This window comes from Carassius carassius, chromosome 9 (assembly GCF_963082965.1).
Source record: "Carassius carassius chromosome 9, fCarCar2.1, whole genome shotgun sequence".
Taxonomy (NCBI): domain Eukaryota; kingdom Metazoa; phylum Chordata; class Actinopteri; order Cypriniformes; family Cyprinidae; genus Carassius; species Carassius carassius.
Window position 1 is genome coordinate 32,113,945 of NC_081763.1, and position 15,120 is coordinate 32,129,064.

General features: G+C 36.1%; 1 long non-coding RNA gene across 1 annotated transcript in view; it reads left to right on the forward strand.

The window, feature by feature from the left end:
• The window catches only part of LOC132149623 (uncharacterized), a 63,746-nt gene that overhangs the window by 2,302 nt on the left and 46,324 nt on the right, over window positions 1-15,120 (forward strand). The gene's annotated exons all lie outside the window — the stretch shown is intronic.

Genomic DNA, 15,120 nt, shown 5'->3' on the forward strand with positions numbered 1-15,120 from the left:
GTTTATTATTAATTTAAATCTATTTTTTTACTTTGTTTTCTTTCCTTTTTGTTTTCAAATGTAATTTTAAAGTTTAAGTATTTTTTTTTAAGTTAGAATGTGTGTGTGTGTGTGTGGATATATATATATATATACTTTTTTTATTATCTTTATTCCAATTTAAGTTTAGATAAAAAATGTGATGTGACGTGTTAGGGTGGTGTATTTCCCGTAAACACAAATGGAGCATGAATGTGTGCGTGTGGGTGGAGTGGTGTTTTATTAGAAACACATCTCTGGCTCCAGACATGCACGTGTTTGAGCTGATCTTTCGTGAAGAGCCTCATGCATTTGTGCTGCAGTCCTAATGGATGAGTGCTTTTCCTCTGGGTGTTTGTTTTTGACTAACTCTCCAGACACCCCACCAAAACCCTGCTTTATACAAACAGCAGCACAAACTGACCTCCAGCTCTCGATTACCTAAGAGGCGTTTATGGTTTTTAGGTTTTCTTCAAATAAACTCTTCAGTCAAACTGCAAGACTTGTTTGGTTCTTTCTTCTGAACATCTTGTCATGTTCAGTGTCTCTTTTCTCTGTAGTTTTTCCCGGCTGATGTGTAATTTCACTGATCTCTGTGTTGTGTAATTTTTCTCGTGCTTTGTCTTTTAATCACTGGTATGAATATTGGGTCGGACCACCAGAGCGGTGAAATGTGGTTTGTGTTACATCAGTCAAGAATCGCCTGTGATTAAACGCCTTCGCCTCCACCCTTGTTTGGTGAATATGTCATCTTTTTCATGCTAGTTACACCCGTGAACCACTCAGACCTGGAAAAACATGCCTGTGAGCATATTGAGAAACTATAACCATTTTTTTTTTGTTTTTTGTTTTGGGCAACTAGCTAAAATAATGTAATAATTTTTTAAATATTTATTTATATATTTATTTTTACAATTATTTATAGTTTTAGTAATTTTGTTTTGTGTTTTTGTCATTTTTATTATTATTATTATTATTATTATATTACCATGTAGTTTTAATATTTTTATTTAATTGCAGTTATTTAGTACATTGAGTTAAATTGAATTTTGCCTTTGCAATTAGTGGAAATAAGTTTCATTTTATGTATATACATATTTTATTTCTGCAAACTTTTATTGTATTTTGTTTTAATTTTAATTGTAATTTTTTTTCAGTTTTTATCTTATGTTTATTTGTTCATAATATGTTTAATATGTTTCTTTGTTGTTGTTTTTATTAATTTAAAATCTGTTTTATTTATAGTTATTTTAGTACATAAAGTTGGAAAATTATTTGAAATAAAATGTTTGTTATTATTATTATTATTATTATTATTGTTGTTATTATTATTATTATTATTATTATTTTCAGTTAAAGCTTATTGTGTTTTCATTGTAATTTTAATTAAGGTTTTAGTAATTTTGTTCAAATATCAACTGAAATCTATTAAATATTAGTTTGTTTTGAACTCGTGTTTTCATAATATGAAACTGTTATTTCACAGATGTAATGTTTACGAAGCCCAGCATTTACATGCAAAAGCATTTGTCCTCACTAGCCTCCACTCTTGTGGGAAGATGATTAGATGTTAGATATTGGACCTGGACTGAGGGAGTTGCTCCCATAAGAGTAAGAGTTCAGTAGAGATTCAGGTCTGGGTTAAATGCAGGTCAGACAAGTTCTTCCACACCAGACTACATTAATGTTGCTCTGTATCATGCTGGAACAGAAAAGGATCCTTCCCGAACTCCTGCCACAAAACTGGAAGCACACAATGTCTCTAAAATGACATTTAATATGGTTGCATAAAGATTCATTCACACTGGAAATAAAATACCTTGTTAAACCTGGGGCCCGTTCTTCGTACGTCGCTAACTCAGTTAGCTGGATTTGATTGTTGACGATTTGGCGTGATCTTGGATCATTTGGTTCTTCGAAGCTCATCCCGGAGCTGCTGTCATAGCAACAGGTCCGTAAGCTTAAACCTGCTCGGGAGCAGCTTATTTCATGTAAACAGGATTAGATCGCTTCTTTTCAACCAGAACTGATACTCAAAATATGTCTGCTACCACCGCTACTTTATTACAAGAGTATCGTACTGATCCAGGGACAATATTTTAAAGGAGTCATGACCCACAATTTTCACTTTTCCACGAGAATCAATGTATGTTATGATTGCCTAACGATTATACACTGGCCGGGAAGCCGATATTTAAAAGTGAAGCGTTTGTTTACCTCAGGGTTTGTAAAATAGCCCACGTGCACGCGCAACTCAAATACGAGATTTTGATTTCTTCCCCGTCTTGACGTCAAGACGGGGCAGGATATACCATATATGGACACCGCAGCAGGAAGCTCGCCCTTCCCCTCTCCCCCTCATATTCAGTCGAGAAAGACGCTGGAACTAGTGCACACATGAGTTGCTCTGTGGTTGACTACCAGAATCAACATGTAAATGTGTTTTCTCTACCAAGAACGGACCTAGCTATCAGAGACCAGTGGATTAAATTCATTTTTAATGACGCGGTTCCTTCAACCCTTCCACTGGTTTATCGTTACGTGTTTGTGCTAAACATTGTACGCCGAAATCCTTCACAAATTTGGGGCAATATCAGGCGAAGTTGGCATCGAAGCTCGGGAAAAGCGCCATTCCAACAAAATTGCCTGCAATTGAAACGGTAAGACTGTGTTTTTATTGCTCTACTGTGTGTAACAAACAGCATAACTGCTAATGCGGCTATTGTATGCTATTGCGTCTGTCACTAGACAAATAAACGAAAGACTGGAGGTGAAGTAATTATTTATGTTTCCTGTAAACGGACTGCAAAAACGGACTTTTGACTGCATTATAATGATTTCTTAATTCAGAATATGATCAAGATTGCGTAGGTTGATGTGTTCGGGGAATTTGCCAGTTAATAGTAACATTTAAAGCCCCTTAAATGAACGAAATGACTCGAAAAAAGATTTGTTCATTTTGATGATCGAGTTTGAACAAGAGAGTCTGGCGTTGCCAGATTGGGTGTTTTTTTCGCTACATATTAAGGCCGGTTTACGGTGGGTTTTAGGTGGGTTTTCGCCTGGAAGGCTTTATAGAGATCTGGCATCCTACTGAACGAAGTTAAACTGAGAGAGAGCATGGCGTTCACAGACACCAGAATGAACGACTTCACAGTAACGTTCATCAGGCAGTAATGCGGTACGTTCAGTTCAGTCCAAAACATGAACGAGTTCATGAATTATCGTTCAATGAATGCGTCCAGGCACAACTCTGGCGGGAGTATTAGCTTCGAGGTATGGGGAATGGCTGCTAACGTACTTTGCAAAAAACAAATGACTGAGATCATCATGAATTTGGTTATTGTTTATTTATTGCCTAACGCTTACATGAGGCCCCGTCTAGTTTGTGTGTGTGTGTGTGTGTGCTCACGTCTTATATTTGTGTGTGTGTGCTGTGCTCACGTCTCATATGAGTAACTTTATGTGCGTAGATAGTTCATATACATGTATGTGTGACTAGTACTTGAAAGTGAAGTGACATTCAGCCAAGTATGGTGACCCATACTCAGAATTTGTGCTCTGCATTTAACCCATCCGAAGTGCACACACACAGAGCAGTGAACACACACACACACACTGTGAGCACACACCCGGAGCAGTGGGCAGCCATTTATGCTGCAGCCCCCGGGGAGCAGTTGGGGGTTCGATGCCTTGCTCAAGGGCACCTAAGTCGTGGTATTGAATACTTCAATATACTTAGTATATATGCAAGCGTGTTTCATATGTGTGCGTGAATGAAGTTTGATTTAAGCCCTAAACGGCGCCTCATACTTATACACTGGCCGGGAAGCCGGTCGCGTTCATTCACAACTTGCGCCATGATGTCAGTTTGTAATGATATGCTAAAGCGTTACCTGCGGTGTCAACCCCCCTCCTTCCTGCAACCAATCAACGTGCCCCTCATTTGCATTATTATAATGACCGTTCACGACAGCCAAAATATCGCATCAGATCTCGCGAGACAATAATGCCTACAGAAATAAGGGTCTGAGGAGCTCTGTGTTTATTTTTTTTCCACTTTTCTTTTTTAGAAGGGCCTGAAAGACTATAATACAGCAGTAGGTATCCAAGGTAATATGAGGGTATGACTCCTTTAAAATAATAATCATTAAAAAAAAATATTTAAAAATAATATAAAAATGCTGTGTAGTCCATAACAGCCTACTATAGACAGCCAGTTTTACTCACTGAAATATTTATTTGTCATAAAATTATTACTTCTTAATTGTATTAGAGTCTTACACACATGCTATACAGATAATAGAGTCGTGCACTATTTTGAGTGATGACTGCTATTATAAGAGTGGCTTGATGGAGTGCAGGAGATGCAGATAACATGATATTGACCCTTAAGAAACTTTCATTAATGCTGTCACATAACAAATCTGTCCAAATATAAAATGAAATGAATAGATAATTTCTACATTGAAATAAAAATGTAAAGACTGTACAACTATTATAAATTGCGAATATAAATAATTGGAAATCATGAAAAAAATTATAATAAAATAAAAACATGCATCTATTATCTGTTTCCTGTATCTATTATAACATTTATGTAGTTTTGTTTGCTTGGCTGTTTCCTTATAAAAGTCCAGAAATTTGTCAAGTTTTTCGTCGGGTGTCGTTTTAAATTAAATGACGTCATTACATTGCCGTCTTGCCACCAGCCAATCGCTGCACTGCTGATCATGGTTTCGAGTATCGATACATATCCCCTTTTAAGCCAACACATGAACGCGCAATTATCTCAGATAACTCAATCCAGCGATACTAATCATACACAACAGGTGTGTTCGAAGAACCCAATTAGCCGGATCATGATTAGCACGATGATATCATCTTGGATGTGTCATTTGATCTCGGATGTAATAAGCGACGTACGAAGAACGGGCCCCTGGTGTCAGGGTTTTGCACTGTCACTTTGTTTTATGTTTGTTTCTTGTGTCTAGTGTCAGCACATGGCCTTGTTAGTTATTTTCTCAGCCATGTGTTCCTTTAGCACCTCCTCCTTGTTTCCTCTTTACCACATCCTCTTGTTACCCTAGTTTTTAACCTTTATTTAACCAGGGGATCTCATTGAGATTTAAAACCTCTTTTCCAAGAGAGACCTGGCCAAGATTACAGTGCATTGACAGCGCACAGTAACAAATATGAACAACCAACACACATACATAAAAATAAACAGTGTGCATTACACTACTTAAAAATTAGACAACATTAGACTACTTAAAAATACATATTAAAAGCAGTGACAACGATTTATAGCATCTATTTCTAAAGATTTCATGTAGTGTTTAAATTGACCAAAAGAAATCAGATTTTGCAACTTCAAATCAATCTGCAATGTGTTCCATGTGGAAGGGGCTGCATAACTAAAGGCCTTCTTACCAAGTTCTGTACGGACCGTAGGTACAGACAACAAATACAAATTACCAGAGCGCAAATTGTAGGAACAGCTGCTGCGAGACATATAAGTGCAAAGATAAGAAGGGAGCATATCCAACATAGACTTATAAATAAACATAAGCCAATGAATGTGCCTCCTCATTGATAATGAAGGCCAATTTGTCATTTTATACAAAGTACAATGATGTGTTGATGCTTTACATCCAGTCACAAATCTTAGTGCACTATGAAAGACAGTATCCAATAAAGATAAACATTTATCAGGCGCATTTCTATAGAGCAGATCACCATAATCAAGTGCAGTGAGAAATGTAGCGGCAACCAATCTCTTCCTGGTTTTCCAAGAAAAACAGGCTTTGTTTCTAAAATAAAATTTTTAATTTGAGCTTCTGTACCGATTTTTCAATGTGCAACTTAAAAGAGAGCTGATCATCAATTAATATACCCAAGTACTTATACAATTTGACTTGTTCAATCTGCTCTCCATGTATAGTAAAAATATTTGGGAGACTTTCAAGGGACTTCTTAGATTTTGAAAAGAGCATAGTCTTAGTTTTCTCAACATTTAAAACTAGTTTAAGATGATACAATTGTACAATTGTGCCTGAACAAGATTGAAAGCGGTTTGTAAATGTGAAAAAGCTTGGTGTAAAGTTGCAGCCTTACAATAAATAAAGGTATCATCCGCATAAAAATGAAAATGAGCTTGTGGGATGTCTTGACCCAAGTTATTAATATAAATAGTAAATAAAATTGGACCCAAAACTGATCCTTGCGTTACACCACTAAATACAGTCAGTGTTGCTGATTTGAGATTGTCCGAGTAAACACACTGAGTTCTATCTGTCAAATAATTGGTAAACCAATCTATAGTATGGTCAGCAAAAACAATATTATGTAGCTTTTCCAATAAAATGCAATGATCCACTGTATCAAATGCTTTAGATAAATGTATAAAAAGAGCTACACAGTTGTTCTTACAGTCCACTGCTTCAATAAAGTCATTAATGACCTTCATTGTTGCTGTAGTAGTACTATGCTGCCTTTGAAACCCAGACTGTAAGTCAGACAAAATGTGGTTGGAAACCAAATAATCCTTTAACTGATCACCAACCAGAGTTTCTAAAACTTTAGCTAAAATTGGTAACTTAGAGATCGGTCTATAATTATCCAAATGGGCAGAATCACCACCCTTCAAAAGAGGGAGTACATAGGCCGATTTCCAGATTAATGAAATCTCATTGCAGACTAAAGTGAGATTAAAAATAATTGAAATTGGTTTAGCAATAAAATTAGCAGCTATTCGCAAAAAATAAGGCTCTAGCCTGTCAGGGCCCGGGGATTTACTAGGCTCCAAAGCAACAAGAGCTGATTGCACATCTGCGACAGTGAAAGGCTTTAGACAAAATACCTCTTTACTTGCCACAGATTTAGTTGGTCTAATTGTGCTCACCTGTCCCTCATGTATTTTCCTCCCTATTTATAGTGCACCTTACCCTTTTGTGTTTGTTGGTCCGTTGTCATTCTCACCCCCCTTTGTCTGTGGATGTGGCTGAAAATGTGTCCGTGTCTCCCTGTCTGGTTGGTCTTGTGCCCTTGTTTATTCTAGTCCTTGTGATTCTGTGTTCTTGTCTTGCTCCTTGTTTTAGTAATTTTTGTTCTTGTCCTTTCCTTTCATTTGTAACATTATTTAGTTTTCTAGTCTTGATTCTTAGTTTTGTTTGATCATTCTCTTATGTTGGTTAAATTGGTAATTTTTTATTTTGTTAATTTACTTTCATTGGTTTATATTTTTTGTCTTGGATTTAACTTGTGTTTTTGTGGAGCTTTGTCCTATCTAGTCTTGTGTTCGAGTTCCTGACCTGTCCCCATGTGTCCTACCCTGGTTCTACCAGCCTGGCATCTGGTCGGTCTCCAGAGTCAGTGGTCAACAAGTTGTGCACTTCACTACCTCTTGTATCAGTCTGTCTTGTCAATAACACCTTGTTATCTCACTGCAATTGGGTCCTCCTTCCTAGATCCCTGACACCTGGTAGAAACATATTTTATCCTTGTAGTGTAGATTTAATTTGTAAAATATTTTATCCAAATGAGGTTTTTTTTTAATGTTATATAAGTCAGAAAGTAAGAGCTTTATTGCCACTTATGTTTACACACACACACTGTTCTTGTGTCAAGCTGTTCTGGTGGTTGGTGCTTTGTAGTGACAAACAGACGGCAACAGTTGGAAGAGAGAGAGGGCTGGGCGTGAGGGGTTTAAACTGATTTTCTTAGCCCTTTTCCTCTCTCTGGAGGTGCAAAGCTCTTAGAGTTTGGGCAGGAGAGCACCAATAATCCTCGCAGCAGTCCTGTCTGTTGTATTCACCTACTGTCTGATTTGGTAGCTGAATTAAACCAGACAGTTATGGATGATCACAGGACAGACTCGATGACGGCCAAGTAGGACTGCGTGAGCAGTGTGTGCTGATCGTGAGAGTCTTGGATGTTAGTTTTCCCAGCCTCACAAGCTGCTGCCTGTCTGTCAGGAAGATGGTGATCCACTAACCGATTGGAGTGGGCACAGAGAGCCTTGTTTGTCTGAGAGAAGGCCAGGCATGATGGTATTGAAGGCTGAACTGAAGTCTACAAACAAGATCCCTGCAGAAGTCCCAAGTCTATCTAGATGTTGCACAATATAATGCAGTCCCATGTTGACTGCGTCATCCACAGACCTGTTTGCTCTTTAGGCAAACTGAAGAGGATCCAGCAAGGGTCCAGTGATGTCTCTCAAATGACTTCATGACCACAGACGTGAGAGTGAGAGATCAGAGCATGTGTGAGATTGGGCTTTTCAAACCGGCAGTAAAACATATTCAGATCGTCAGCCAGTTGTTAATTCTCCACATACTGTGGGGGTGGTATCTTGTACTTGGTGATGTTTTTCAGACCAGTCCATACTGATGTCAGGTTGTTGGCTGAAAACTGTTTTTTCAGCTTTTCAGAGTAGCTTTTTTAGCCACTTTAATCTTATTTGTTAGTCTGTTTCTGGTTTTAGGTTATTTGATTAAATTGTAAATAATTGTTTACATTCAATTTCTAGAAAATGCAGCTCTATTGTGATGTGTACCATTTACCTTGATGTAAAATAATTGATTTTGGTCATATGACCCATTGCTGCCTCCTCTTTCATTCTTGTGTGAGTGTATGTGGATCTTTATTTGAATTAATATATAATTCAAAAAGTATAAAACATAAATATATACAAATATATTTATTGGAAATACTGTTAATTAAAACTAAATCATACTGTAAATGAAAATAATATCATTAATAATTATTATATTAAATTATTTTTCTTTCCATTTATGACACAATGCACAATATGTATATGTATTCTGTATTCTGTAATTTAATTTCAGTTGAATTTAAATGATTTCAAATAAACCTAAACCTAAAATAATAAATACATATATACAGTGGAGATAGAAATTAGAGAACAATCTATAAATGTTAGATTTTTTTTTTTTCTGAAATATTGTCAATCATCATTGCTAAAATTTAAAGGAATATTAGCTCTTGGTATACCACTGTTAAAATGTTTGACAAAATAACCAAGGAGTTTAATCAAAAACATTTGTGTAAAAAAACACAGTGATCAAAATTAGAGAAGAGTAACCACTGTAGCACGAAATAAGATTACAACGAAACTTTCTGAAGGTTACAGGTGTCATAAATTGTGTTGTTCTGAATGACATCACGCAGGACATCACTAGTTTCTCACACTGCGCTGGTGTGATATTGGTCCACTCTTCTTCTGGTAGGGGGTTTCTTAACCATAACTTTGTAGCCAGAGATTTTCAGTTGGGTTTAGATCAGAGCTCTGGGACGGCCATTTCATTATTTTAATGTTTTCAGCTGCTTAACCCATTCTGCAGAGTGATGGGAGTATTGTCTTGCATGACAATTGCAGGCTGATTGGGAGATGCTTGCAGGGAAGGAACTGCATGTTGCTAAAGGAGTTTCTGATCCCCCAGCATCCCCCAAGCCATGACACTTCCTCCTCCACCTTTCACTGACTTCTTTATGCATTCAAGCTTCAGTCTTTCCTCAGTTTGACACCAAACAAAATATTTCCCAAATAAATTAAACTTATGCGCTCAACTCTGTGCCAGTTCTCCTCTTTCCACACAACATGCTCCTCAGCAAAGGGGAGTCTAGCCCTTTTGATTCTTTCTGCTGATGAGCGGCTTGGTCGCTGCAGAGTGTGCTTTCAGACTAACTTCTCTGAAATGTGCTGAAACAGATCCTTAACCTGTTCAGCGTTCAACTGATGTGCAATTCCAGCTGCGGTGCTGAACCCATTCCCAATTTAGATTCTCTGCATTATCCTGTCTTCTCCTGCATTTGTCTTATGTGGACGACCAGCCTTTTTCAGGGACTTGAATGAATCATTGTCATTTGTAAACCTTCAATATTCAAGAAATTACAGATTTGTAATGAACATCTTCTTTTGTAGTGGCTGAAAGAGTCATCCCTTTGGCCTTCATCTGGACCACTCCTGTCACAATCTTTCAGTCATCTTAGAGCGGCAGCTTTATTCTGTGCTTCAGAATACAATTAATTCATGAAATATGCTTAAAAAACTTTCCTTGTACTCCTGTTAGGATAACTTCAAATAGGACTAAGCAGTGACTATGTAAATGATTAAATGATTTACATAGACTATGTAAAACATCATTCTGTGTTAATATATTATAAAATGTAATTTATTGCTGTGGTCAAAGCTGAATTTTCATCATCATTACTCCAGTCTTCAGCATGTCATGATGTTTCAGAAATCATTCTGATCATTATTATCAATTATTCTTGGTTATTAATGGCTGAATTAATAACCAAGAATATGTGACACTGAAGACTGGAGTAATGAAAATGCAGCTTTGCTTCACAGGAATATATTACATTTTAACATATTGCCACATAGAATACTCTTATATAATAAGTAATATATAATAAATAAAAAATTCACAATTTTTACTGTATTTAAGAGGGTCGCAGTATGTGATCTGAATAGTTATAATATAGCACTGAACACACAACTAAACACAGTCATGCACTTACTGTATATATCATAAGACATGGTACTGGTGCTGAATGTGTCCCTGCTCCTTCCCATGAGCCTCTGCAGATTGGTTCAGATGGATTGCAGTGATCCAGCGCTCTCTGCTGGTGAAGTTAACTGCTGTTTGATGGACAGGACACTGAAGGACACTTCACAGGACACTATAATTTTGATATGAAAAATATGTCTTATAATCAAGACTATTAAATGTCAGATTTCTGCAGTTCAAATATGCTAAATGAAACTTTACATGGGACTGCATGAATCTGAATGTTGTGGTGAATGAATGATGTGTTTGATACTCTAACAGCAATTTAAAAAGCACTTTTATGCAATACAGGCATTATCTGCTGGTGTTTACGGACCTGGATTTATTAGTAAAAAATCGAGATTATATTTGACTCCGTTGTGACACTTTGTGCTTTCATTGTCTTTCGCCGTATTGTTTTCCTATGCTTGTCTATCTATCTATCTATCTATCTATCTATCTATCTATCTATCTATCTATCTATCTATCTATCTATCTATCTATCTGAGTACATCAAGTTAAATAAAAAATGAGAAATGTGGCAACTAGCTGAATTATTTTTCATTTGTACATTATTAGAGTTTTTTGGGTACATTTATATGATAAATCAGTTTGCCTTACCATCAATGGCAAGTTTCACATATTGAAAGATTATTTTCATGATTGTCCAGCACATTTATCATCCAAATTCTGATTACTGTAATTTTGCAGGATTTTTGTATTTTTGAATTTGTTTGTATTTTTTACAATTATTTTCAAAGGTGATTCTCATAAATACTACTCTTATTATTATTTTTTAATTATCATAAATAACAGCAGCATAAATTCTGTTTTATTTAAATAATAAATATAAATAGATCACAAATAGACACAAAATTCCTTAGTGACTGCATAATGTCATAGCAACCTGTCATATCACCTTAGCAACCACCCAGTAAACCTTAGCAACTGCTTAGCAATGCCCTAGCAACAAAACACCAAGCAAACATCCAGATACCTTGGCAACTGCATAGCAATGCCTTAGCAACCTGTCAAAACACCCGAATGACCGTCCAGAATACCTTAGCAACTGAATAGAAACTAATAAAAACCTTAACAACCACCAAGAATACTTTGTAACCAGCCAAAATACTCAAGCAACTGCATAACAACCACTTAGAAGACCTTAACAACTGCATAACAATGCCCTAGCAACCAGTCAAACTACTTTAGCAATTGGCCATACTATATTAGTTTTAATGCAATAATGTAATTTTTTTTTATTTTTAATTGAATTTTAATTTAATATATATATTTTCACCTTGTGCAGTCATGAAAATAATGTCAAAACTCAAAAATGGTGCTAAAAATCAAAATTTCATTAATGTCAAATATAATTTCTTAAATTTAACCTTGACAGGCTCTGTGAGATCAACCCTTGTTAATGTTTTTCTTGGCCGAGCTCTTAATGCATGTGAGTCCATTTGAGCTGGAGGAAACAATGAACCTGAAGATAAAAATGAGATCGAGGATCTATATTTGTCCCACATCTGATCCCTGAAATGGCCCTCTTGAATAACATCAGGCACTCCACCGCTTCTTTCCACTGGCTGTCCTTCACCAGTGCAAGACAAATATATTTCTTGGCCAGCTGTCGTATTTCTTCTGATTGGTCATATACAGGACTAATTAGCTTCAAAAAGCGATACATTTCTCCTGTTCTGTCTAAAAAAAAACTCCTCCGATTTCCCAGGTGCCCATCTGTCTGACCAGGCGCTCCGTTCAGAAACCTTCCCGTCTGCAGCTTTTGTGATTCTGAATAGATTACAATTACAGATAGAGAGGCCTCTGGGAACAGGCATCCTTGATCCTGAATAGGCTTTTATGGGCTTTTTCTCCATGCATGCAGTGAGGTTTGATGGAGGTTATAATTGCAAACGTTACACGGCGCTGCGTCTGGCCCCTCTGTCTGCATCCAAGAAGCCCCTGAACTCAAGGTTAGGTAATTATTTTCATAAGCATATGCTTTGCATTGTTGAAATCTTAACCACTCTGGCGCCGAAGAGAGTCCAGGATCTGGTGGCAGTTTTCAAAAGGAGTGCAAACAAAGTGTTTCTGCAGGTAACTCATTTGCATCTCCGTCTGGATTTGTGCTGGATTAATGAGAAAAAATTGTTTATATACTGAGATTATATATATATATATATATATATATATTATGTGGTTGCTATGGTGTTCTGGGTAGTTAAGTGGTTGTTGGTGGTTAAGTAGGTGCTTGTGAAGCTGGGTATTGAACAAATTCGATTCAATATCTATTCATTTAGATATGCAGAAAGTTTTTTCTCAAGGAAAAAGGGTTCTTTCAACTATAGCTGTAAACTAAATAGGGAACTCTGTCAGCTGGCACATTAGGTGATAGGCTTATTGCTGATCTGAGCTAAATAATCCTGTTCTCAAAAAAAAAAAAAAAAATTTTGTTTGCATAGTCAGAAATGAGAGCTGTGACCGAGGCCACGGCCAGCACTAGCTCTCCCCATCGCCTGAATTAAAGTGATAATATATAAATGAAAGGTAAAACTGATGTGCCGTTCATTTCGTGAACATGAATGTCTGTCAGAAATACATATGTTTGTGATCATTTATATCTAGTAGATAGTACTATTTTGTTATATTTTTGTAGACCATTTGAAGATGCAGCCACTGATCTCTCTTTTGATGGCAGTATCAGATGATCCCTGATGGATCTCTCTCTCTCTCTCTCTCTCTCTCTCTCTCTTTCTCGGAAATCTTACACTCTAAAAAATCCTGGGATATTTTTTCAACCCAAATTCCAAGATGAGCCTTTTGGGTGGGTCTTCCTGCAACAGCAAAACACCCCTATAACAGGACTGATTCTCCTTCATGTTTGACCATGTAGATGGTGTTCTTCTGCTCATAAGCTTAGCCTTTTCTGCACCAATCAATTACCGCTGATGGGTCCAGAAAATCCCAGTTGGGTCACATCTTCCAGAAGTCCACAGGTCATTTTAGCATGTTCAACTCTGCCTTTATTAATGTTCATCTTGGTCAAGAGTGCGATTAATGGATGGGAGACATGCAACAAATTATTTTTTGGCATAAACAGCATAAAAGATAACAATGGTTCATCAGAACCAAAAATCGGTATCGTAAAACCAGCCCTAGCTGCTAGAGGTTATTAAGTAGTTACTAGTGTGTTTGAGGAGCTCTAGGTTGTTCTGGGTGGTTAAGCAGTCGCTAGCTTGTTCTGTATGTTTGTTAGCTGATTGCTAGGATGTTGTGTGTCTAATCCTACTTCCCAAATAACTGATTGTCTAGTCAAAAAGCCTGTAATGCTATGGCAAAATTTAGTTCTAGCATACTGTATTAAAGCCTTTTCATATTAGCTTTAATTGAGTGCAGTAAAGCTAAGCAAGCTAATCAGGTAGCAGTGTGCTAAGCAGTGATGCCTGCTTTAGAAAGCACCACTATATTTATGACTTTGTTTCCCGGCCGGATTTTTGTTCCATTTAGAGGATGTTTCATTAATTTTAGAGTTATATATTATATTGTTATTTGATTATATTTTTATTATAAGTTATATTAACTGACAGTTTGGGTATTTGTTAAGTCAAATTAATTCTAATACCTTTTTTTAGCTAATTGCATATATTCTTAGCAGCTTAGCAAAATACACGTTTATGAAAAAATGTTTTCCCCTTTCTTTTAATAATAGAAATGGATCAGTAAATATGTCAGTGTTTATTTTGTTGCCTGAATCAGGCAGAAATGTGTTAAAACGCCACATTGAACACTAAGATTTCCCTTTAAGGTGTTAATTATATTAAGTTGAACATCATTATCATCATTCAGAATTGAACAATCAAAACAATTCGGCAAAAATTCAAGATGTATTTGAACTGCATGTAACATTTCCATCCATTTGGATTACAGTTTTAACATAAACTAATAAAGATAATATTTTGTTGCATATTTGTAATTCATACATTCAAACAGGTAAGATTTCTCTTATAGTCCTAATAAACTGAATGTTTAAAATACACAATAACCAAACTTTATTTTTTTAATCATTAATAAATCTATAATATCCAAATACATTTTAACACTGAATTTTGCTTGTTCCACTGCTAGATTTGTATTATTGTTTTTGCATATAATAAAAATATTTATATTAGGGGTGCATGATAAATATCAGCCAATAATTAATGCACATCTTATCAGTAAAGCCGGTTCTCTAATCAGCAGTAAATCCCATCAGGTGTGTGATTGGAACTGGCTTTACTGACAAGATGCGCATTAATTATCGGCCGATATTTATCGTGCACCCCTAATATACATTTAATTATTTTGTTTAGAATTTTAACTGAATACATTTTTTTTTTTATTTCTAAGCAGTACAAAATCAATTAATTTTGAAAATATAATTTTAATAAAACCCAATTGATCCAAATAGTGAGTGATATAAACTGTGCTGTGATGTTTTTGAGTGCAGAACATCTTCCCAATTATGTATGACAAATATTCATTA